Here is a 25,971-nt window from a genome sequence, read left to right on the forward strand (position 1 = left end):
AAGTTAAATTCAAACAAACGATACAAAAAAGGGTAAAATGGGGGTTTGTAATGATTGAACAAAAGTTATCAACACTTCCGTTCTCTTTAGAAACTCCAAGCTAAAATTTCAGTGTTTCAAATCAATGATAGAGAGAAACTAGGGTTGTGATCACTATGATTATTAATCCCCAATGAACAATAACAGTGGTATTGGGTTCTCATGACTTGTGCGAAACACCAAATTATCAATTTGGACAGTCCATCTAAGTGTTTCTCAACTTACCTAAATGTTGAACTCCCTAATTCTCTCGAACTTAGGAGATCATTCTATTCACACTGATTTTATCTCAAGTTGATCAATCTTGTTACAACATTAATCATTAGATAGGAGCTTAACCTTCCCAAATCCTTGTTGATAATTCATTACCTTTAGTTTATTTCTCAGTTTGAGCAAATCAACATAAGGTGGGATTTATTGTTTTCAACCAATAAATAAAAATCATAACAAAGGAATTATCAAGATGTTCTATCAATCACTCAAACCCTAACCAACTATTAAACGCATGGGGGAATAATCATAGATCCCACCATCCTATTTGTGGGTTTTAGTTTCACATGAGAAAGAAAGAGATAGCAACAATTGTAATAATCATTCAAAGTAATTAAACGTACAAAAGATAAAGTCTGAAGTTGATTCTCTTCTAAGTTCAAGAGAAAATTCCCACAACCAAATCAAAGAGTTGAAAAAATTGAATTCTAAGTTAAGAGAGCCAAAAAGAAAAGTAAAAATCCTCTCCAATAAGTCCGCCCCTCTACTTTTATTAGAAAACCCTAACATATGCTTTAAATACTTCAGTCTAATTATGGAAACAAAATCATAGATCACATATTTTCTCGGACAGGCGACGACGTGTGTGACGGCTTATCAGGAGTCTGACGGCTTATCAGAAATGTCATCAGCTCCTCTTCACTTTTAACAATCTCTACCTTAGGTTGACGATGAGAAGTGATGGCTTATCAGACATGTGACGACTTATTAAAATTGTCGTTGATTCTTCACTTCAAATCCCATTCCCTAACTAAGCCTATAGACAAGCCTGGCGGCTTATCATACTTCTAACGGCCTAACACTGATGTCGTCATGAATTTTAGCTGAAGTTCATTCTTTGTCTAAGCCTAACGACGAGCCTGACAACTGACCACACTTCTGATGGCCTATAATAGATGTCGTCATGAATTCTAGCTGAATCTCATTCTCTGTCTAAGGCTGACGATGAGTCTGATAACTTATCAGGGAGTTGATGACTTACCAGACAAGTCATCAACTACATTTACCTTCTTATTTTACTCAAAATTCAACTATTTTGTCTTAGTTGTTGTTTGTTTTATTTCATCTTGACTTTTCTTGCAATAAAAAAGAGAAAACAATAAAAAAAATGACAAAAATTGCTTAAGACTTAGCAATTATTCCCAGTTAATAGCCTCAAATGTGTTAGTATCTGATCACACACCAGGCATTAAGAAATATTCGTCTTTTGTAAGATAAATATGCTAATTATTTATAAGAAATATTAGAAAATTTTAGATAACCTCGTTATAAATCTACTTTTCAAATATTACTGAAAATAATCTTTTATAAGACCTTTTGAAAATGATGCAACCTTATTTTTGTCGCAACGAAGGTTATTTAAAATCAATTCTTTACAAAAACTTTCCATTTATAATAATCGGTTAATAATATTAAGAACACCACATTTTTAGTTCTAAGAAACGACTCGTTTGCTTATTATTTTCAAATTTTATAAAATAAGTAAATTTCCTACCCTAAATGGATAGCTATAAAAAAAATTGCAGTTTAAATCTACAATAATTTGATAATTTGCTATTTATCACGATACAACTAAATAAATAAATATAATATTTTTTTCTTGTCATTTGAAATTAAAAAAAAAGGCCTTGGAAAGTTGGTTTGGCAAAGTTTCCATCTTATATTTGAACTTGATGAAAAGTTGATTTACCAAATCTAAGATTATCAAAGCCGGTCTTCGTGTCTAGCGACGATAAATTTACCTACCGCAAAAATTATACTTTATCAATCCCATATTACTAATTAGTAAGACTAACTTGAATCTAAAGGAAAACAAACCCTCTAATAACTAGGCCATTAAACTCTAAGATATATTTTTGCCTATCAATATTTAATCTCAATAAATATGAATTGCACACCGAAGCCTAGCGATTATGCTAATTTTAATACGTAAAAAAAAACGGGGGGAGGAACAAGCTAAATTTGCTAAATGTATTTGAAATACCTTTACCAATTCAAATTCAAGCAAAGAAAAATGAATTCCAAATAACAATAATATGCAAAAATATGTGAGTGAAAGACAATAGCAAGCGTATATAAGGAAATAAAACTCGCAGATAGGGAAGATGCACTAGACTGCTAACAAGTTTGATTTAGGAGTATGAAATATGACTTTTTGACCGGATAAGAGATAACATCGAGTCTCATTTTTTTAGATTCTCTTAGCGAGAGTCTTTAGTTAAGACTTCATTTTGATCCGGAGTGTTCATGCAAAAATAAAAAGGAGATAAAAATTAGTACGATGATCCAGCTTAAATAAATTCAAATAAACTCGCATGAAAAATATAATGTTCAAAATCTAGGACATATGAATTTCAAACTAAACTTTAAATAGAATAGCTAAATCACAAAACTACATGCATTTTATGCACAACTAATCTCCAAATACTTCAAGTTGAAATTTAAAAAAAACTCACGAATCAAAAGCATGGAGAAAGAAATGTAGCTTATGCCCTTTTTAGAGGGACAATATGTATGTCATGCACAAAAATGTTTCGGCAAACAGATCTTATTTGTATGTGCACATAAAGTACAAAAATAAAGAAGTAAAAAAAAGGTCCATTCCATTAGATAATAAATAAAAGTTTGCCTAATATTTAATATTGAATTAAGCTAAGTAAACATCTCTTTTCAAAAAAAGGGGGGATTGATATTCTTAAGAATATAATATAAAGAATACACTAGGAAATAAAATACATACGTACAAGGACTTCAAAAGATATGTGTGCATATGGAATATGGATTAAGGCTACAGGGGTGTAAATCATGTTTTAAGTTTTGTTAGAGAAAGATTGCATTTTTTAGGAAAAGTAAATATCTTCCTTGACCAAATTATCTTTTAAAAAAAGTGCTAATCTGTGTCAAATTTCACCTTTAAAGACAACAAACAAGCTAATAACATAAAAAGAAACACTGATTCAATGCAACTATTATCTAATTCTAAAAGCAAAACAATGAAATAACGTAATTTTGTAGGGTCCAAACTAAGCATCAGAAACATTTAAACATAGTTTTACTTTGGATAACCAAACTAACTTTGACATGATATTGCTGTAGCTAAACAGAATCTCGCAGTACATAAGTTCTTTTTAACAATACACACATCATTTTATCATAAGAAAAATCAAAACAAAGGACAAAGGATATTGTATGTACCGTTCACGGGGCAGTGAACATAAGGTGTAGGTCTCGGATCTATTCTCTACTCTAGGAACAACCCAAACAGCGGATTAAAGAAGTTTCCAACTAAAGAGGTGGCTAAAAAGAAACCTTTCGAGACCAAACAAATCACCAACAGAAAGAAAATTCGCTCGCCCCTAAGAAAAAAAAACAACTCGAACCAGTATATTTTTTAGCGAGAAAGAAAGAGTAAAAGCTACACCAGTCATATGTGTTGGGGCAGCCCAAAAAAATCCCTCCTTTATGAACTCTAAATGCAAGTTTTATATAGAGGAAAACTAGGTTCTCTTGGGCGAGAAATTAACTTTTGAAAATTTTATTGAGTCAAAGCTTGCCTAGAAGTGTTAAGGATTTACATTATTTGGTTCAGTGGTTTCTCCAAAATGGGGAGATTCGATTGTGATCTTGGATATCAATGTTTTTGAAGCCTAAAATAAGAAAAAAGAGATGAAGTTGTGCATGAGATTTCCAAGTTTTGCATGAAATTGGCAAGGGAGAGTCTGCCATGGTGAAAGAAACGTGAAATCTTCTCCAAAAATAGGGGAAGAGTACAACAATGCTTTTGAGAAAAGAAGAGTACATCTAAGTTTGATTTAGAGATTTGAGGGTAATTTGCATATTTTGTATGTAAAAATGGAGGAAAAAATAGGTAGTTTGCTATAATTGAGAATTAATTAAGTTTGACTAGCCAATAGGAAAAAGGCACGTGGCAGGGGGTGCTAGGCATGCGCAAGGGTTTACGAAGAGTGCAGCAAGTGTATGTTTGGCGTGTGTTATGCCCGTTTGGCACCTTATTGGTGTAAATGTGGAATCCATGTGGCAATGAGGTGGAAAAGGGAAGAGAAACCATGGGCTTTAATGGATCAGGCCTTAATTTGGGCTAAGATTGTAAAAATAGTCAGAAGAATGGGCTGATTTAAATGTTTTTCTTTCTCACATCCTTTGGGATTCTACAAATAACATTTTTTATATCCGAATAAATAATAGTATAAGAGAAAAAATTATTCGATATTTTAAGTGTTTAAATGAAGTTGCATGATAAATTCAAAATTTGACGATAGTATTTATAAATTATGAAACCACAAAAATACTTCATTCGATTAATAAAAATATATAATGCTTTACGCGAAAGTTTATAAGGAATGTGATGATAATTCACAATATAGCTAAATTATTATGATAAATAATAATAATAATAATAATAATAACAATAATAATGTGGTCAATGATTCTTAATTTTAAAAAAACAAATTGTTGCAGGACTTTCATAAACTCCTAATTATAGGAATATCATTCATATATTTTTTTATCTATCAAAATTATTTAGAAGTGCAAAGAGATGACTTGAAAGAAAAGTGGTACAGAATTGGGTGTTAACAGTTGTTGTTTTAGTGAAAAATATTGTTGATTGATTTTTGATCTAATACTCTCGTTTTTGTGTACTGCTTAAGATTTGTATAGCTAATTTTATGTTTGTTAATTTTGGGATGATGGTATTTCGTTATAGCTGATTTCGTAGCTAAAGTTTCATGATTTGATTCTGTTGGATAGTTTCGGGCTGATGGTATTTCGTTATAACTGATTTCGTAGCTAAATTTTCATGATTTAATTCTGTCGGATAGTTTTGGGATGATGTTATCTCTTTATAGCTTATTTAGTAGCTAAAGTTTCATGTTTTGACTCTGTCAGATAGTATTGGGCTGGTGGTATCTTGTTATACCTAATTTAATGGTAAAAGTTTCATGGTTTGGTTTTGTTTAATAGGTTCGGGCTAATGATATCCCATTATAGCTAGTTTCATAATAAAGTTTCATGCCTTGAATTTGTTTAGTAGTTTTGGGCTAACGATGTCTTATTATAACTAGTTTCATAATAAAGTTTCATGCATTGAATTTGTTTAGTAGTTTCGGGCTAATGATGACTTGGTAAAGCTAGTTTCATAATAAAATTTTCTGATTTTGTTTAGTAGTTTTGGGCTAATGATGTCTCGTTATAGCTGGTTTCGTAGTAAAGTTTCATGCTTTGAGTTTGATTAATAGTTTCGAGCTGACAATGTTTTGGTCATTGTTAATATTTGACATTGTCTTTTTTGTCGTCATTAGCTTGAGGTTGTTGAGCAAGTAACGTCATTGGTATGATTTCCTCTTGAGTTCTTTGGCTTCTCCAATGATAAAAAATAACGAGGATACGTTAAATAAAATTTAGAAAATCCCATGATTCCTCGACGACCATTTTAATTATTAAAACACGTTTTGAGTTTGTCAGAAAGAGGATGAGGCTGATAATAGTGCTCCGCCACTTCCCCTTTAGATTTTACTATGTCTTTTCTTGTGTGGAGTTGGATTTTTATCTCTTTTTTGTCTTTTGAGCATGTTTTTAGTATGTGGTTGGATTAGGGGAGATGAATACAATAATTGTGCATCTGATGTATGTCCATTAAGAGAAAATAGTCTGATTTCATTTTCATTACGGGAATGGACCATAACAATTGTTTATTTTCTTGAATATCTACTGCCGGATGGAACTTGTGTTTCTACATAAGTTTTGCTCCCTTTCTGTGTTTCATTCAATCTTTTAGATAGGTCGTGTGATTATGTTTAGGCATGAAGCTCTTGAGACAGCTTGCAAACTGTTTTCTTTCATCTCTAGTAACATGAATATATCAAATATTTTGGTATCGTTGGGTTCATAGAAAATTTACGACTTCACGTTTGATTTAGTAATGGGAGAAAATTGATTGTTTCTCTATCTAAGTATGACCTTCTTTTCTTTCTTTGATTCGGTTGTCTTACTTTATTCTGATTGAGAAAGATGCTTCAGTTATTGGCACTTCTTCATACTTTCCTAGTCATGAACTAGCATCGTCTATAGATTCCAATATTTTCTCCTTTGTGGTGTATGAATTTTACTCCATTTAATTGCATCATCCCAATTAATAGAATTATACACTAACATGTTCTATACCTGAACATTGAAGGTTGTTTGTTTGAATATCATTAAATGTCATGATTTGCTTGTTTTTTCTGCCATGCCCATTGTAATCATTTTTTTCTTTTATATATTATACATTTTCAAAGCCCATGTGACTAGAATCTTAAGTTTTATTACTCACTATGTATGCCTTAATCTATCATAGTTGGGATTTTTGCATATTGGAGAGTTCTAGTTCAGATTCTCATAAATAACAACTAAGGCATTGATATGTTGTATGCTTCACATTGCTAAGGATAAAGCATTGAGTATTTTCATAGTTTATTTATTGGATGACTGTAAGTATCTATCAAGCGAGAATATACATGTTTGGGCATAGTAAATTAGTCTCTATAAATCATAAGTGTTGTTTAGTATTTTCTTATTGTTCATCCAAATTATGGTACAATAGTTTGGATACTATGTGTTTTCTACTTGTCTATTTATAAATGACCCGAGCAAATATTCAGGTGCGGGTAATTTGAGTTTCTAGAGTGTGAGTTCATTTGTTGAGTGTTATGGTTGACATAATCATCAACTATGAAACCGTAAGCGGTGTAATATTATAATCCTAGAATTCATGTATTTAGGTGGTTTCATGATTCATATGTCTATACATATTAAGTGAATTAGAATTCTTTCAAACATATATTAATTCCTTCTTCTTTTTCTTTGCATGAACCCACCTTGGAGTCCAAATGGATTTTTTCTCCTTGCATTTCATAATGGGCAGACTTGGCCCACTTTCTCGAGTCAAGCCCGAAAGAGAATCCAAAACCGATTACATAGCGCATGGATATAAAGAGTCGAAAGAAGAAGAATGGGTTAAAGTCCCGTCTTTGAAGTGGAAAAGAGACTAGAAAGTCTCTTTTTATTTATTTATTTATTTATATATTTATTATAGTCTTTTATTTATTTATTTATTCATTCATTTGTGCCTCGAAGCCAAAGTTGTAAACTTAATATAGGTTACGTAGATTTCGAGCCAAAAAGGTTCGGGAGTATAGATTAGGACAGGTGAAAAAATGGGTCGAAAACCCAATTAGATTAGGACAGGTTTCATTGATTTGGGCCCAATGGCCTAAGTCTTTTACTTCCTCCTCCCTTTCCCCTTTTATGTGTTTATTTGTTTATTAGTTAGTTTAAACTTAGTTAAAATCCCTACTAAGTCGTCTAAATCTATTTTACACAAGTCTTTTCTATAAAAAAATCGATCACTTTTCAACAAATCAATCTTTTTTGAAGTTAGTCAAAAGATGTTTTCAAACAGTCTGGATAACAGCAAGTTAACGGACATTTTAGGTGCCTTAAACGTTCCTAAAACGTTAATAGGAACCGCTTACTCAGAATATTTAAATTTAAACGATTTTTCTATTTTGGATCATTTAAAGTATTTTATAAATGTTTCTTGATTCCTTTTCAAAATTAAATGGCGAGTCTTAAAAGTCAAAATTTTTCCAAAACAGAAATGGCGATTCTGTTGGGAATTTTTAAATAGTTCTAACCAAATGTTTGATTTCGTCTTTTGATTAACTGTTTATATTTTTATATGTTTTGATTTTACGGTATTTAATTATTGCATATCATTGCATTATCCTACATTGATTAAATTGTTTTGGGCTTTCGTGGATGTCCTGTCCCCTATTGTTCAACTCCAAATAATGTGTTGAAAATACGACGGTTTATTAGCACGTGAGTCTTCTGATGGCTGTTCATTTTTTCAAACCCAAGTCGTCCACTTGGGAACCTGGTTCAAACCCATTCTAGACACCTAGGATAGAGTGAAACTAAAACTATATTTTAGGCATAAGCCTAGGACGATTCAATACCCAAGGGGGGTGTTGGGCCTATTAGAAAACTTACCCTCCATCTTTTGACCCCGAGTCAATTACGGACTAATCATATTTATGTGTTGAAGAAATATATGTTTGTTTAATCCAATCCATTATCCTTTTGGAGATTGGGAGAAAGCTTTCTTTACTTACTTTTGTGTAAGGATGCCTCAATCGTACACTAATTGAGGAAGGAATTGAAGCAAGCCAAGCAACAAATTGATTGATTTGGACGGTTGCATCTAGAGCATGGTTATACGGAAATCGCTGGTCATCAATAGATGTCGCCAATAACAAGAAGTGGACAAATCTAAGAGGGTGAAGGCTGATAGAAAAAACATTCAGGAATTAGTATTTTCTATCCCCCGCGTGAGACATCAATCTTTTTCTAAAGTTATTTCCTTTTCTCTTAAGGTTGTATCCCGTTTGTGCAACTTTTGTAGGCATTTATGCCATTTATGTATACCTATGAAGGTTTTGGGTGGGATAATGGACTGGCTTTAAAAAGGCATATATTTTCTTCAAAGTTCGTCAGGCTTAAACCCTTGGCTCAAAAGGGTAACCCTAGTTAGGATACACGTTATTATAATGATTTTATGTGATATAACTGCTTTATTTGTTTATGTATGTTTGTTTGAATCAAAGGCAAGTTTATCCTCTATGCTAATGTGGATCAATTTGGCTATGACACAAACAACTCTACGTGGTTATTTCTAGTCAATTATCTTGCATTACTTGTCACATATGGAAACTAACACATCTGTCTTTGAGTTATTTTACTTTACAGACAATAGAAATATACTCCTGTTGAAATAAGATGGCAGAACGTCCTTACTTCACCCGATCAAAAGCGCATAAGATCTCATCCCCTAATCATCATTCAAACATGACTGGGAGTGAAAAAAATGCATTGACCATTAGGGACAATGTAATAGTAGAACAAAGCGAGATGATTGCTGAACTCGTGAGAAAATTTGAAATGCTTCAGGAGGAGATAAATCATACTTGAGATTTGGCTAACCTGGCCATCACTGGCAATACTCTCGCTCTAGGAAAACACGGGACTCCACTCCAGATCCCTCCCCTTAGTATGTCTATTCTTGGGGATCATCAAAATAACATATCATTTGTCTCTGCTCCTCAACTAGTCCAAAATATCAATAGAGAAAATAAACCAGAAGCTTACTATCCACAAAATCTATCCCTAACCCTACAAAATCCATCTCCAAATCCACAAAATTTATTCCCAAATCCCCATAACCCACTTTCAAACCCACAAAACCCGCTCCCAAATCCACAAAATTCGCTCCCAAATCAGCAAAATCCATCACCAAACCTACCAAATCCATAAAATCTATCTCTGAATCCACAAAATTCATTTTTGAATTTGTAAAATCCTTGTCCAATCCCACCAATCTACTCTCAAATACCATAACTTTTCTGATTTCTAGAACATCCTCCCCACCTACTAACCAACTTTCTTTAATCCTAAAAATCGACCTACCCTTCCAAATCCTCCTCATGTCATCATATCTCCTGACATCTACAATTCCCTTGCTAATCCCGAGATAGACCATTACGAGGAGAAGGAGAAAGAGTGGAGGACCAAGCATGAAATGAAGTTATTAGCTCTAAATTAAGAGATTATGTGGATTAAGGAATCTCATAGGATAAGGGACAATGATGGCCTAGGTTACGATGATCTATGTGTTCACCCTAGAGTAGATCTACCAGAAGGATACAAGGTCCCTAAATTTGAAAGATTCAATTGTACTGTAAATCCAATGGCCTATCTGAGAAGGTATTATGATAAAATAGTGGGGGTATAAAAAATAAGGCATTATTGATGCGCCTGTTCATCCGGAGCTTAAGCTACGAAGCCTTATATTGGATCACGTCTCAAGAACTGAAAAGATAGACTAGTTAGAGGGCATTGCCTAAAGGTTTCCTTGATAGTTTCACGTTTAACATTGAAATAGTCCCTAACCGCTACTCAATAGACTGGATCAAGAAGGAGAATGATGAGTGTTTCTGAGACTATACCTTCCGTTGAAGAAAAGAAGCTGCCAAGGTACAACCTCCCACGTCTGAAGAAGAGATGGTGTCTGTGTTTTTCCACACTCAGGAGGGAGAATTTTACACTAGGATAGTATCCACAGTTAGGGAAATTTTTGTAGATTTGGTAAAAATTGGGGAATCGCTAAAGAAAGGCATTTGAATAGGAAAGATTGTCAAAACCCCAACATCATCTGAATCTTCTGGATTCTCAAAGAAGAAAAGAGAGGATGTGACTGTGGTCTTTACTAATTCTATTGATAAACTGAAGAGGAAATTCAAGCGTAGGAATGTTCTTTCCTCATCATTGTCACAAAGTTTTCAACCTGTATTCTATGCCCAACCCCAATATTAAGCTCTACTTCTAAATATTTCACCCCAGTCTTAAGTTCCGCAGCCATATTATCAGTCTCATGTTTAAGATACTCTTCAAAATAACCAAATAAATGTCCAAACGTCTTCAAACTATCATTAAGTACCTCCTCCAGCTAACCAAAATTAGTATAACCCTTCACATGTAAACCTCGAAAAGAAGCCTCCTAGAAAATTCACTTCATTGGCTAAACGTCGTACCTAACTCTTCGGAAGATTGATAAAAGTTGGTTATTTAGAAACTATACAACTAAAGACTACCAATCTCAATTCCCGATTCTTTCAAGCCGATCTGGTCTGTGCTTATTATTCAGGAGTGCCCGAACATAATACTGAAGATTACATCAATTTGAAACACAAGATTCAAGACTTGATTGATCAGAAGATCATCACTCTTCAGGTGCCGACACCAAATGTCACCAGTAATCTATTACCTAATCATGGGAGAGCCAGAGTTAGCATGATCAAAATAGTAGGTGAATGGGTATCTGGCAACACTATTAATAAGGTAGATTCACAAAATTCCAAAAAGACAGAAGGAGTGAAAAAGATAGAGAAAGTAATGGCTACCTTGAGTGTCTTGAGTAAGAATTTGGAAGGAATTATTGAGCCCACTATGGTCCCAAGAAAAGAATTTAAGCGTAGGATAGGGTACCAGTCAACAAAGAAAGTTGACGTTGAAGATAAGTCAAAGATGAGTTTGTACAAACCATCGTCACTCTTGTACCAGTGATTTCTTGTGTGCGAGATGTCAAGAGATGGGATAAGAAATCTGTTTGAGGGATGCAATGATATACAAAAGGAATTCCCAAATTCTGATGGGGTGAGGAAGGTTGCACTAGGAGAGGCTTTGCAAAATTGAACTTTCACTCCGCTCATAATCCGTCGCCTATCGCGGTAGATGAAAGGGAAATTCTAGTAGTTTTAAAAATCGGTGATAATTTGGAGGAGGCCCCATGATCCACCCTTTTAGGTCTCAAATTTTCATTTCATGTTTTACAACTTTCAAAAAGGCATGGGCCCGTATTTGCACGAGTCATGAGCAATAGTTTTTATTTATTTTCCAAAAGGTCTCCCTTTATTTAAGAAGTTACTTTGAAATATGATTATATTATTATCTTTTGTTATCTTGTTATTATCTAACATGATTTATTTGGATAGCAATAAATTAAAAACCTACCAATGTTATGTCATGAAAAGGTTTAAACGAACAAAGAAAAGAGAATGATGATGAACAAAAACAAGGTGATGAGGAGCAGTTAGTGAAAGATATTAGAAATTTGAAAATCGAAAGAAGCCAAACCTGGAGGAGCCCTAATCCTAACTTATATGGATGGTCAAGAGTGGACCAAACCAATAAATTCTGATGCGGTAACGAGATGCTGTGTTTGAAAGATGTTTTAGTTTTTGTTTCCTTGGCTTATTTGTAATCTACTTTATGATAGTATCTATTTTATGATGTGTAATTTCCTAGAATCCCTTACCTTTTATGTACGAACTACGTTTGATCCGAATTCTCAAGAAAGGGATACATAGGCAGCCTATGTCGTCTTCGGTCAACCACTCAAGAGAATTTATCATTTTCTTTTATGTACGAACTACATTTGACCAGAATTCCCAAGAAAGGAATACGTAGGCAGCCTATGTCAGCTTTGGTCAACCCCATAGGAAAATTTATCCTTTCCTTTCATGTATGAACTATGTGATGACCTGAATACTCAAAAATGAGATACGTAGGCGGCCTATGTTGGCTTTTATCAACCCATTAAAATTTTACATATAACCTTGGTGTAGTCCTGAACTATGTTTGAACTGGTTCGTGCTTTAACAAGATATGTAGGTACCCTAACGGCTCAGTCATATAACCCCAACAAAAGGAAACTGGGGAAAAATTTTCAAGAAATCTCAAAAATTCACATGAGGAAGCTCTGCATCCAAAAACAAAGAGAATGGAGACTAACAAAGACTTTGGATCCTCTCGAGCTGAGATCATCTCAAACAACTTTAAGCTGAGGCAGAAATTTTGAGGAGGTTCTCAAAATTTTCACTAAGATATTAAAATATATTTCAAATCCCCCAGCATAGAGGTCAAAGTCAAGTTTTGGAAATCACCAGCTGCGACAGAGTCTAGATAGACTAAATCTTTGACTATGACAAAACTTTTGATAGAAAGCCTCAACGATGATGAATCCCTGGAATTCCTCCATCAAAGGTCGAAATATAGTCAAAACCAAAAGAAAAATGTTCATCGGGCTTGTACATGACATGAATGGAAGAGATTTTCCAAATCTTTTAAGAAAATTTTGAAACTAGTTTCCAAATATTAAGACTATTTTGGAAAATCTATACAAATATTTTAGTGATTGGCTGGGTATCAACTGGTATAGGGAGTCAATGGTGGAAGTCCCAACATGACAAAGTACCTAAAAGATAGCGAGGAGCAAAACTACAGATCGAAGGAGGTCAACACGGAGTAGTTTCACTCAAAACTAATCATTTTTCTGTGGATGCAAGGATAAGTACACAAAAATGGGAATATTTTTCAAAATATCCCCAAGTGAGTTGCAAACCATGCCAAAGCATATAATGCTCAAGAAAGATATTTTTGGGTAACCCCAAAGAAGGGTTTAATACCTATTTATGGAGGACCTTTTAAATTATCTATCTCATTTTTTAAGACCATGAAGGAAAAACAAAGGTGCCTTATCTTCTTTATTAATATTGTATTTAGAATTTTCCTAAAAAATAGTCGCTAGCAAAAGTGACTTTGTGTTTACTAAATATTTACCTTGAGCGTAGGTACATTCAAGGGAGTCGGCACAATAAATACAAAAATCAAAAGGATCACTCCATAGGATGAAGAGCAAAAATTTTTCCTCAAAATTCATTAAAGTGAAAAGAATGGTACATGTAGAAAGCAAAAATGTAGACAAACAGACTTAGGTGAAATCATTTTCATTGCCAAGAGGGCCATTACACAAGGATTATCAGCGTTTAATATTTGTTGACACGCGATACACAAACACTGGCGACGAGGATATCATCAGCATCTAATATTTGTTGATATGTGAGACATAAATACTGGAGTCGATGATATCATCAACAACTAATATCTGTTGTCTCGCGAGACATAAATGCTGGCATCGAGGATATCATCAACATCTATTATCTGTTGATACGCAAGACAAAAATCTTGGCATTGAGGATATCATTAGCATTTAATATCTATTGACATGCGAGACACAAACACTACCATTAAGGATATCATCAGTATTCAATATTTGTTGACATGCGAGACATAAATATTGGTGTCGAGGATATCACTAACATCTAATATCTATTGACATATACGATACAAACGTTGGCATTGAGGATATCATCAGCATTCAATATCTGTTGACATGTGAGACACAAATGCTGGCGTCAAGGATATCATTAGAATTTAATATTTGTTGATACGCGAGGAACAAACACTGGCGTTGAGGATATCATCAGCATTTAATATCTGTTGACATGCGAAACGCAAATGCTGGCATTGAAGATATCTCATTATTTTATGAATCATCATTGAATGCATCAAGAGTATGCGATTTGAAGGGACGCCTTTAAGTCGCTATATAAAGACGAGTGATATATGAGATTTACTAGAAATTGACAATTTGAGGGTCATTTGTAAGTTATATTATTTAAAATAGGATAGCGTGCAAGATTATCTATGAGTTGATAGCCTATAGGTCATCTGTAAGCCACAACGACATCCTAATCAGATTGTGTGCAAGGTGACCCAAAAATCGGTAGTCCAAAGGTTATCCATAAGTCACAACTAAATCCTTACCGAAGAATATGTGAGATTATCAAATTGATAAGTTCAAGGGTTCTCTATAAGTCGCGTCATATCTAAGATCGATTATGTGCAAGATTTTCCAGGGACTAGCAATTTGAGACATATTTATAAGTTATATTGTATCCAAGGTCGGATGGTGCGTAGGAATAACTGAGAGCTAGCGATTGGAGGGATATCTGTAAGCCATATCTTATCCAAGGTTGGATAATGTGCAGAATTACCTAAAATATAGCAAATCAAACTATATATGTAGGTCGCCTCGTATCCATCATCAAATAATTCACAAGATTATCCAAAGATTGAACAATTCAAGGGAAATCTATAAGTCGTATCAATATAAAAGATGCTCAAGACTTACCTGAGATCATATGCAAAGAATTATTAGCAATAACCGGAGAGGTTTTCCTTCCACAAGCATTATAGGTGACTCAAAAAGATTTCCACATCAACACAGTATTACACGGTTACAGGGACTGTTCTGCATAAAGTATCGTCGGTGTCCAAAAGGGGCCACCTTACTCTGAAGACATATTCACTGGCAAATGAGCTAATTAAGCAACAACCAAGAGGGTTGTTGTATCTTTTGTTGTAAGTTATTTCCTTCCAAATAGGTACATGAAAGGATGACTTCACTTTTCAGGTGACAACTCACGTGGATATATGGTAAAGACTATAAACCTCTTTCATGAATTAGTTTAGCACAAATGATTTTTGTTTGAGACATTTTTGAGAGAATCCAAAGGATGAAAATCTCAAATCAAAACCACAGGTGCGGATGAATCCAGATAATACGGAAAACAGCGTGGAACTCTTTCTTAGCAAAAAAAATAGGACATAGTCTAAAGAGGGACGTCAAACTATTTGGACGCGAGCTAAAGAATGATTTTTGCCACCATCCAGCCATACTCCTATTAGAAGGCATCTTGGAATTTTGGATATTCTGGTTTTAGCTTCACCTTCGGGATATTTCTTAGTTCATACCGAGGGTAAACTTCTCTTTCATTCAAATTTGAGTGATAGTACACCTAAAGTTTTGGAAATTATGTCCAGGTAAGTTCTTACCTATGGATGTGAAGAGTTTCACATTCATGGTTGAGAGGTTACAATCCTCTTTTTCATAAATCGAACAACTTATCACTCATCTTGAGCCAAAGATCGTCAGAAATAAAAGACTATATTTTCTACCAATTGAGTCGAACTATAAGTAGTTTGATTCCTAAGTCTTGGGGGTATGTAGGCTGGACTCTATGTAGAAAAATCGATTGTATTCCAACCTCCTCCCAAATTCTTTTATTCTTCGGCTCTTTGGCTTCATCAAAAACTCCAAAATTGAGATAGCTTGGGACCTTTTGAAAATCGTGCTTTAAATCAAGCATTATGAACTACAAGTGGCCTGAATTCTCATGTAACCTGAGATACGTAGGAAACCTGATACCAAGGTCCGATCATAACTCAAAAACTCATGTGAAAGCTAACCTCTTTCAAATTCGAATTTGTGGTCGAACAAAAACTAGGAACGTCAACCTCGCCGTGCCCAGGGTTATTTGCATCCACCCTACCTAAAGGGAGGGGACAATTGTTGACACCTAATTTTTACCCCCCCACGACTATATTTGATCCTGAGTTTCCTCAGTTTTTTATACAATCAAAATATTTATTTCATCCAAATAAAAACTTTTCAAAATATTTTTGTACGTAATTTTATCATTTTAAGTAGCGATTATATATTATCGTGTTCATTTATACAAGATTATATAATTTAATTACTTAAAAATTTATTCTATGAAATATTGGATTTTAATTAGGGATTATTTTGAAAATAAATATAATGATTAAAATCTTAATTTTAATATAATTTATTTTGATAAATATGTATTTGATTTATTAAATCAAGAAGCTCAGATTAAATAAAGTATTAATTTGTATCGAATTTCAATTCAATTTAACCTATCTGTTAAATTTTATCATAATTGAAACTAAATTGGTCACAATTGCAATACAATTGGCCGATTAACTTTTGATTTGGTCAAAATTTAAATAGAATAGGCTAGATCAAAATTGGAATTATCTTTATATATAACCTTTAGTCTAATCGAGATTATTTTTTGTAAATAATTCCGAAGAGTACCAATTTTCTAATTTAATTAGGGTTGTTGTAACCCAATTAAATCTAATTGGGGTTATTTTAACCCAAATTAAATTTAATTGGGGTTATTAAATAACCCCAATTTAAGCCTAATCTAAACATACCATACCCAAAACCGAACTCGACCCATCTTCAACAACGCCGACCCGACCAGATCTGCCTCTAACGCATTGCCAACCTCAAATCTTCTAGAAGATCGTTTAGGTGTCTTATCCAACATCCAAATTCTGCGAATCTCAAAATAATTGGTATGGATTCATACGCTTTTAGTGATTTTTGATTGGTTCATAAGGAAATTTCATCCTCTTACTCTCATTGGTTGTACCAGTCCAAATTGGTTGGAGAGAAATAAAAAATTGGGAATAATTTTGAGGGGAAACCTTATCTTCAGCTGGTTTTTGAATCCTTCCCCCCTCTCCCCCCACACACATACACAAATCCACAAATTCCCCATCTTTTTTCAATTTTTTTGGACGCGGCTTGAAGCCCTAAAAGGGACCCCAGCCTTCTTTATAAAAGGGTGGGTTCTAGGAGCTAAAGAGAGATTTTTTTTGGTTCGGTAAAAAACTGAGGGGGTTGGAAATCTCTTTTTGTTTCAAAAAAAACTGAGAGAAAAGAAAAGAAAAAAACTCTTGGAGGAAATTCAGTCTTTTAGTAGGAATTCTTTTTTTTGAATGTTCGTCAGCTAACCTAGAGCTTCGAGATGACTGCAAAGACGTTTTTCCAGTGGTTGCGAATTCGACGTGAGCTCAAGGTTCTATTTTGATGCTCCGAAATAGGTAATGCTCCAAACCATTTAGTTTTCGACTATCTCTACTTTATCTCAATCTTCTCTAATTGTAAGTTTTTTTTAGCAATATTGCTTACTGGGTTGTCAGTTGTTAGAGTTCTTAAAGACCATAGGTTGTTGTTTTAGTGAAAGACATTGTTGATTAATTTTTGATCTAATACTCTCATTTTTGTGTTCTGCTTAAGGTTTATATAACTGATTTTATGTTTGTTAATTTTGGGATGATGGTATTTTGTTATAGCTAATTTCGTAGCTAAAGTTTCATGATTTGATTCTGTCGGATAGTTTCGGGCTGATTGTATTTCGTTATAGCTGATTTTGTAGCTAATGTTTGATGATTTCATTCTGTCAGATAGTTTTTAGCTGATGCTATCTCGCTATAGCTTATTTAGTAGCTAAAGTTTCATGATTTGATTCTGTCGGATAGTTTCAAGCTACTGTTATCTTGTTATACTTGATCTCATGGTTAAAGTTTCATGCTTTGGTTTTGTTTAATAGTTTCGGTCTAATGATGTCCTATTATAGCTAGTTTCTTAATAAAGTTTCATGCTTTGAATTTCTTTAGTTGTTATGAGCTAACGATGTCTTGTTATAGCTAGTTTCATAATAAAGTTTTATGCTTTGAATTTGTTTAATAGTTTTGGGCTAATGATATCTTCTTATAGCTAGTTTCATAATAAAGTTTCCTACTTTGAATTTGTTTAGTAGTTTCAGGCTAATGATGTCTCGTTTCATAGTAAAATTTCATGCTTTGTGTTTTATTAATAGTTTTGGGCTGACAGTGATTTGGTCATTGTTAATATTTGACGTCATCCAATTTGTCATCGTTAGCTTGAGGTTGTTAAGCAGGTAACATCATTGGTAAGATTTCTTCTTGAGTTCTTTGACTTCACCAATGACAAAGTGATGTGTGAGCAGATGCTAACACATTTGAGGCTTTTAACTGAGATTAATTGCAAGGTCTTAAGCAACTTTTGTTGTTTTTGATTATTTTATCTTTGATTTTACAGTAGAAGCCAAGATGCAAGAGAACCAACAAGGACGGAAACAAAAGAGTTGAAATCTGAAGCAAATAGAAGAGAATATGGCTGGCAACATTCCTGATAAGTCATCAGCCATGTGATAAGCTATTAGAGTTCCGTCACCCTTAAACAGAGAATGGACCTCAGCTGAAAGTTGCAATGACATTTAGTGACAGGCAGTGATAAGTGTGATAAGCCATCAGGTTTGTCATTAGCCTAAGGTAGAACATGAGAGCTAAAGTGAATAATTGACGACATCTGTGATAAGTCATCAAAGAGCTAATAAGTCATCAGGCTTTATTGTCAGCCTTAAGCAGGAAGTGCTAAAACTGAAGAAGGAGCTGACGATATTTGTGATAAGTCGTCAGACTCCTGATAAAGTGTCAGGAATATCATCATCTAATCCGAGAAATTCCTGAACTCTGTGATCTTGTTTTCATAATTAGGGTGAGCTATTTAAGGCATAGTTTAGGGTTTTCTAAAGGGATTCCGAACCTATTTTGGGACATACGTATATTTTTACTGTTCTCTCTAGTTTCTTGACCTGAAAAATAATTAACTTTGAAGAGATTTTCATAAATATTTTGGGATTTCTATTGTGATCTAATATGATAATCACTAGTTACTATTCATCTTGTGGTAAGTTCATCTTTCAAATTTTGAATACATCTAGTTGTTTCGCTTATTACATTATGAGTGGCTAAATCTCTTTAACCCGAATTATGGGATCTATGGGTTAAGTCTTGGTATGATGCTAAGTGTTTAAGATTCTAAATGTAATAGGACTCCTTTATAATTTCGAGATTTCAATTATTGTCTATTGGTTGCATATGATAGATAACACCTGCTTTGATTTGCTTGAGATAAGAAATCAAATATAGTAGGAAGTGAATTATTGACGGGACTTGGAAGCACTAAACTTCCATTTAATAATTGATGCTGTAACAAGGTTGATTAACCTGAGGTGAAGTCTGGTTAGTACATATAAATTCCCTAAGTCCGAGAGGAGTAGGTAATTAGATACTTAAGTAGGTCGAGAGACATTTAGGCACAACTTCGATAATGATAATCTGTTGTCCTACTTATTGTGAGAATCTTGAATCACTATTAGCATCTGTCAAGTACTAAAATCCACAATAAACATAATTCTGATTTTCCATAAACTCTTGATTACAAACACTGAAACTAAAGTGACCAAAAATTATTGGCTAATCTCCAAAACCCCCATTTTAGGAAACATCCAACTATCAGTTGATTAAATCACAAACAACTTAAGTTCACACCATATTACCTGTGGGATTCGACCCCATCCTAGTTGGGTTATATATTGACAATGATCATTTACATTGTTATTAGAGAGGTGTAGTTTGAGCGTTATTAAAAATGACGCAGTTACCGGGGAATACGATTGTAAATTGAAGTTTGTGTGCGCTAATTGACTGTTAGTCAAGTTTCCTAGTTTTACATTTATTTTTTGTTTTTGTTTATTTCAGGATCTTTGTAATATATGCCAAGAACCAGAAGTTCTGAAGAACTATTATTACCAATTAATCTAGAACCGCAACAAATTGGAAGAATGGCAGACCAGTAGGAGGCTTACAGGGTAGTAGCCTTAGCTAGATCTCAGGTGAATGTGCAGAATATCGGTCAACAAGTACAACATCCAAATCCTGAGGATGAAGATTTGGGAGACAAGGAATTGTTAAACCCTACTAACCCAAGGCATGCAGAGCAAGTGCTGCACCAGTACAACATAATGCTAACAGGAACTATCCATTTCAAAAGGAAAGATTATCAGTTGGCCCAGTATGACCTCAATGATAATGACGATAGAATAGATGGAATAGGTGCAATAGGTGCAATTTTTCCTCTACCGTTGGCACCTTGGGCAAAATTCAACATTACGAGTACTATGATTCAACTCCTCAATCTGAAGGGGTTGTCTGGTGTTCTTCCTGGGGATTACCCCAAATTGTATCTGGTGAACTTTTTCACCATCTGTAAATCTTTAGATAACCCAGGAGTGGGTCAGAATGCTATCCGATTGAGATTATTTCCGTTGTCTCTGTCTGGGGAGGCAACATTGTGGCTTAATGAGCTGAACCTGATTCTATAACCAACTAGAGGCAGATGAAAGGAGCTTTTCTAGAAAGGTTTTTTTCGCCTTCCAGGAGGGTACAGTTGAAGGATAAGATCAACAACTTTAGGTAGCTCCCAATTGCAGCTATGCATGAAACCTAGGATAGATTTAAAAGAAAGTTGATGCATTGTCCGAACCATAATATGACGAACATACACTTGATGGAGACTTTGTACAAGGCTCTTAACTATGTGACAAAACCAATTGTAGATAATGTTGCTGGTGGTTTGTTTGTTGATCTTACATTTCCAGAGGCTTTAGAAATGCTAGAGAGAATGACCAAACAGAGTCGGGCGTGGCATACCAGAGACTTTGTGGTATCCTGCCCCACTATTTCTGTGGTTATTACTGCAAAACAATGCAGAAGAGATGAGGAGCATGACCAAGACATGGCTCAAATAAAAATGCGGATGGACTTGCTAACCAAGTAGCTGCTATCAGGTGTGACTGAGAAGGTGAAAGCTATGGGATCACAAGATAGAGTTGATGCTGATTCAGAAGAAGAGGTGAACTATATTACTAATTAGGGGGGTTTCTGAGGCATTAGCCAAGGGAATCAAGTTTGGAATTATTATGATAAGCCTAGTTATAAACATAGGGAGCAGGGAAATTGGAGGAACAATAATGATAGGAGCGAGCTATATGTACCTTCTGGAAATCGTTAGGCTGCTACAAAAAGTTCTAAAAAGATGTCCATGGAGGACATGATGGCTAAGTTACTAAAGGGAGTGGAGGCTACCATCTCTGGTGTGACCACCATGAAGACCGATCTTTCATCTATTAGTCAGTTGGTAAATTCACACTCCACCAGCATTTAACCAGAGGAAGAGTGGAACATTACTAACTGATACGGTCCATAATCCATAAAACGATGGCTCATGTATGGCGATTACCACTAGAAGTGGTAGATATTACCTGGCCCTTCTGTGGGAAAAAGTTTGGTTGAAGATGTGATTGAGGCAGAGGATGAACCTAAATAAGAATGTCCAGAGGAGTCTAAGAAGATGGATGGTTTTGATAATGCTTTGAAAAATAGAAAGAGAAGAAGAAGGAGGTAGTGTTGAAAAATCTTTCCTCAATAATTGAAGAAGAAAACTGATGATGTAAAATTCAGCAAGTTCATGGCAATGCTCAAACAATTGATAGTGAATGTGCCATTGGTTGAGAAACTGGAGCAAATCCCAGGATATGCCAAATTCATGAAGAATATGGTAACAAAGAAGCGGACAGAAAGCTATGAACCGATGGATAATCTCCACCATTATAATGCCACTTCTACACAATCCTTACTGTATAAGAAGTCTGACCCTGGAGCATTCACTATTCCATGTGTAATCGGGTCTCTAAATTTTGCTAAGGCCCTATGTGATCTAGGGGCCAGTATAAACCTAATGCCACTCGTTGTGTACATGAATCTAGGTATGGGGGATCCTCCCCTGATGAACATACAATTGGAGATGGCGGTTAGGTCTGTAAAGCGGCCAATGGGCATATTACATGATGTATTTGTAAAGGTGGCCGACTCTATACTGTCTGCTAATTTTGTAGTCCTAGACTATGAGGTGGAATTCAAAGTGCCAATCATCCTGGGTAGACCATTCCTTGCAACTGGGAGAGTGATAGTGGACATGGAGATAAATAAGCTGAAGTTCAAGCTCAATGACAAAGAAGTAAGATTCCAAATACACTCATCCATGACACAGAAAAAGGAGATGAGTGTTTTCTCAATCGTGGATGCATTCTATAAAGATGGTAAAGATGTATTAGTAGGTTGTCTTGGCAAAGTCTGAGTAGTCAAAATAACCAAGTCGTGCTGCAATATTAAATCAGGCTCTATTGGGAGGCAGCCCAAAATTTTTATGTTCCAGCAAAATATTTATTTTTGTAGTTAGGTTCTAGTTCAAGAAGGTGGAATCAATGTATCCAGCTAGGTATTCCAGATGACATATTTGACACGCTATCAGAATTGTGATAAGCCGTCAGATTCATCGTCAGCGAGATCAAAGCTGAGGCATGCTCTGCTAAGGCTGACGACATTTGTGATAGGCTATCTCAGTTGTGATAAGCCGTCAGCTTATCAGAAAGCCTAAAAGAGTAGCAGAAACTTTGGGCCAAATTATTCTTTGCTTTAAGTTTTATTCCATTTCATACTTAGTTTATTCTCTTGCCTTTTTAATGTATTTCCAAGTAAAACAAAAGAAAATTTCCTTTCTTTTGAGTGTGAGTTTGAAGTCAACATCAAGAATTTTTCTCTCCTTTCAATACTTCCTTCTCACTCGCATAAATAAGATGAAAGTGTTAAAGGTGAAGTAGTCCATCAGGTATGCTCAAAACCTAACTCTTTTCTTCAGTTGGTAAGTAATATACTAATTTGAACCAAGGCTCCTAAGAAGATTGAATCAAGTTTAGCTTGCCAATGTGTGAAAATCGGGAACTAAGGTTAGTTGTATAAGATTGATACTTAAAGATCAGCTCAAAAATGTGAATCAATGTGATTGTAAGAAGAAGTTGGTTTAAAAATCAAGTTAAAATTAAGTTGAGGGTTGTGTTTTGAGTTGACGATATAGCTGATAAGCTATTACAATTGTGATGGCTTATCAGATTATGACATTACGAGTCGAGGAAAGGAAGCCTATTCTATTAAGTCTGATAACATGGCTAATAAGTTATAACAATCGTGACGACCTATTAGATCATGTCGTCACACCTGTGATCTGAGGCATAAATAAACCCTTTTAAGGGGTGTGGAACTTCAATGATTGATGTGTCTGTGTTTATACTCTTGAGTGTCAACTAATGGTTTTTCTCTTGCTATAGGTCTTATAATGTCACCCAAAGGAAATAACTCAAAATCTACAAAGAAAGTGACTAAGTGAAGTGTACCCCGAAAGCTTTTCAATGAGGAATCCAATTATGAGAAAGAAGAGCCACTGCTCAGAAAGCAAAGAAAGAAGATAAACCCAAAAAAGCCTCCACCACCCTCATCAGTTGAGGTAGAGGAGAGTGAAAAGAGTGATACTGAGCGAACAATATCGGAACATATAGCTTTTGAGCAGATGGCCTCTAAGCAACAAGAGTTTGAACAAACTGAATTTGAAGAGGATGATTCAGATCATCCTAATTTCGAGGAACATGAGTCTGGGAAACCTAAATTCGAGGGACTTTTATCTGAGTCCCCTTCTACTGAGCAACAGAATGATAAAAAATCTTCGATTTGGGGAACTATGGTTAAATCTAAAAACCCCGAAGTCCGAGAAGCACTAGGTGACAAATTCCCAAAGCACAGAAAATCTTCTTTGATGGGCTTTGTAGAACTAACAGAAGAGTTGTTAAAAAGCCAATCTTTGAAGAAAAGAGGATTATCAATAAAGGGTTGAGCAGATATTCTGAAGTAGAGCATAAATTTTATAACTACAACTTGGGATGGACTACAAGAGGTAGAAACTCATTTTGCCCTACACTAGTTAGGGAGTTCTATGAAAACTATCAAGCTCGCTTGGAAAACATGTGTAAAGAAGGGAAGAAATAAGCCGATCAGCCTTTGTTGGATAAAGTTCCAGTACGGGGTGTAATGTTGGAGGTTTTTGAACCGACAATCAATAGATTTCTTCATGGCCCAAACTTTACTCCTCAGGCCACTTTACCTATGTTCTATGCTCGGTTGAAGAATCAAAAAAATCAACGGTCTTGGTTATCCACACTCATAGCTAATGGAGAACCAGAATAGCTGACCAACCTGAGTGAAAGGATCTTTAAGGTTTCCCTGAATCCAGAGAAAATATTTTGGTGGGGTATTGTACCTATTCTGTTGATGCCCACAGATGGAGATAATATCCTTGGGGATGATAGAGCAATACTAGTCGCAAGTCTTATGGCTAACCTTAAATTAAACTTCAAAGAGATTATCACCAAAGATATGAAAATTTGGGTTTAAGGTCCGATATGGCATATCCTTTCCCTTGTCTAATTACGAGGTTGTGTAAGGCAGCCAATGTACCTAAGGTTGTTGGGTTAGATGAAGAACTTCTTGCAAAGAAAACCCACATCCTATCTGATATGATGAAAATTAGTTGAGGTTAACACTTGACAGAGGAGTAGAGGTTTCGATAGATCCACCGGTTACAAGTACCAGCTCAGTACCTAATACAGAAGTACAGGATTCTGAAGCTGCACCACCAACATCCTCAGAATGAGCAGATCTAGTGCCTGGAAATGAGATAATCCCTTCATCTGCAGTGTCTACAACAGAATTTGCCTTCAACCCGATGAACTTTAGAAGAGTGGAAAAACAAGCCAAATGGTGTGAAGCTCAGCTGTAACTCCTTTTCCAGACAATTTACGGTTGCGGTAGACAAGAGGGTTAAGGCTGCACTTGAGCCCTATAAGGTTCTGCCGGGTAGGATTGATGAATTAGAGAACCGTTTTAATACGTGGTCGAAAGAGAGGTCAGTTACAGAGATTGCACTATTCAAATTAGACCTAGATAAGGTAAAAGTGGAGATTGGAATGCTACAACAACACCAATTTATGGTGTCAGCGGATTCGACTATTGAGGAGTCTGAGGGAGAAATCCCATTGCTTGATCTCATAGAGGAACCAGTGAAGAAAAAAAAGAAGGGTAGGAAGAAAGGAAAGGTAAAGAGAGGGAGGCCTGATAGTGATGAAGAAAGAAAAACAGAGAAGAGGGCGAAAAAGAAGACTGAAAAAGAGGAGATGAAGAAGGTGGTAATTGAGTCCTTCATTGACAATGAGAAATGGGAGGCAACCATCTTAGCGAGAGCCGTAGGTGCCTCTACTAGTAGGCCTCCAATAACTACTAGGCCAGCTACACCCAAACAAAGTGAGGCTCCCAATGGAGATAAGGCAGCTAAGGATGCGGCAGCAGTGGCAGGAACCCATGACCCCTGTTCTTGATCTACTCTAGGTATACCCTAACGCTTAGTTCAATTTTTCTTTGATTTTAAATTGAGGGTGCAGGGTAAATTATTTTTGTAAAATTTTGTAACTGACTAAGAGAAATACAAGTAACTAAGGCAGTTAACTTGTTTTTGTGATTTTTGGGCACCTCTTCAATTTTGTGAAGGTTTAAATGTGTGATTTGCATCTAAGTGTGACCACTGTGCATCATTGTAAGGCATTAGTTCTAGTGATGCAACAATAATTGCTAAACAACTGATGAACTGAATGAGCAGTAACTTGTGATATACTCATGTGCCATGTGCGTGTGAGATCTTACTTAGTCCCCTATGTATGTTTAATCCAGAACTTGCCC

This window comes from Capsicum annuum, chromosome 7, assembly GCF_002878395.1.
Source record: "Capsicum annuum cultivar UCD-10X-F1 chromosome 7, UCD10Xv1.1, whole genome shotgun sequence".
Classification (NCBI taxonomy): Eukaryota; Viridiplantae; Streptophyta; class Magnoliopsida; order Solanales; family Solanaceae; genus Capsicum; species Capsicum annuum.